Genomic DNA, 1,809 nt, shown 5'->3' with positions numbered 1-1,809 from the left:
GAGCTGGAAATTATATGATTGCTTTTTGACATTTTGAGCAAAAGTTTTAGGAGTTTTTTCCCGTCCTATATTATTCACGGTTGTGTGGTTTTCTAGACTGACCGTTAAATGCTGCATATGTCAAAATATTTGCTGTTTGACGTCTTAAAACTGCGACAATCGAAATTGATTCAACGCTCATGATTAGCGCCGGCCTAGTGTGAGATCAGTTTTCTTCTTTTAGTCGTGGTTGACAACGTTTTGAGCAAACATAGACTAATTTAATGCTTTTTTTGTTGTTGTTTTTGTTGGGTGTTGTCGTATAAAATACAGTATTTGTTGGAATTTCTTTTTGGTGTTGTAAAATTAAATTAAAGGTGTTTTATTTTTAAAAACATGGCTGTTTCTGTGTGAAGATGCCCTGAAGTGGAAGATGACCTAGGCTCAAAAAGGAAATAAATAATGGGAATAAAAGCCAAACTCTGATACCAAATCCGAGTATATAAGTCATTTTACAACCTATTTAATCTTTAGATTCAATTAAAATTGCTGTTCTGAGTTACTCCTCAGTTAGGTGACTTTTTTTGTTTCTCAGAATGTAAACAAGCTCCTAGAATTGTGATTAGTTTCTGTGAAGACACAAGTATGCCTTCAGCTCTGATTTTATGAATGCTGTTGTTCAAGTCTGAGTATAAATGCCCCAAATACTTGACGCCTTTTTCTATAAGAATATAATAAGATAATGCAGTTATCTCATATCCCAAAGGCAAAGGGTGGAGCATTGCTGTAGAGTATAATTTTAAGGTACTTGGGTATTGCTGTATTACTTTTACTACATTTCAGAAGGAAATATTGATGGATTTTTACTTCACTACAACAATAAAACGTGATTAGTTTATAAAATATGAAGCTTATACAAAAAGCAAAAGATTATACAACCCAACTGTACATTAAAGGTCCAGTGTGTTGGATTTAGTGGCATCTAGTGGTGTAGTTGATGGCAGCTTCCTCACTTCAACCCTGCTTCCCTATCTAGAGCCAGTGTTTTGGTTTGTCTGTTCTGGGCTGCCATAGAAAGATGGTGGTTCAAATGGCGGACTCCATGGAAGGCGACCCGTGGCATCTGTAGCTATAAACAATTCTTATTTTTGGGCGATTATACAAGAATAAAAGCAAATATTTCTGCCAATAGATCCTCCTAAATGTTACACAGCTTTCAAAATGAGCCCCAACATTAAAGTGAAGCTGACATTAGTGTTTGGCGACAGTTAGCTTCTTTTAGCAACAGGTACATCTGGATCATTGACAGTTAATATTATGTCAGTATATATAATGGACAGAGCTTCTGGGTCTGAAAAGTGAAGCTAACACAGAAGTGTCTTAAACCTGCATTCTATGTAAAGGCCAGCAGGAGGAGCGCCACTGGTTGCAATAACACAGCGATCCCATTCACTCTAATGGAGAAATTAGTCACTGTCATGGCGCTGAACTCAAGGTTTCAAAACGGTACTCGTAAATCAGCTCGGTACTACTGTCGTCAAACTGTCCTCTGTCTGTCTCGGAGGTTGTGTTCAAGAGGGAAAACCAGACAATATTCTCTTCATAAAATATGAACCAGTTTCACCCAAAATCCCTGATAAAAGTTTTGTTTTTGTGCAGTAATCGGTGAGCTCCAGCCCACTCTTAACTAGTGAATTTAAGTGCTCTGTGGCTAAAAGTTGAAGATTGATTGACAAGTGAATGTCATGATATTATTGGTTGAAATCGGTTAGTTTATACTTCCATAAGAACACAAAAACTGTTGCAATTTTTTTTTATTTTTTTTTACAA

Source organism: Morone saxatilis, unplaced genomic scaffold, assembly GCF_004916995.1.
Source record: "Morone saxatilis isolate NCDOM2014 unplaced genomic scaffold, NCSU_SB_2.0 Contig21, whole genome shotgun sequence".
In the NCBI taxonomy this organism is placed as follows: domain Eukaryota; kingdom Metazoa; phylum Chordata; class Actinopteri; family Moronidae; genus Morone; species Morone saxatilis.
Note: the sequence above shows the minus strand (reverse complement) of the source record.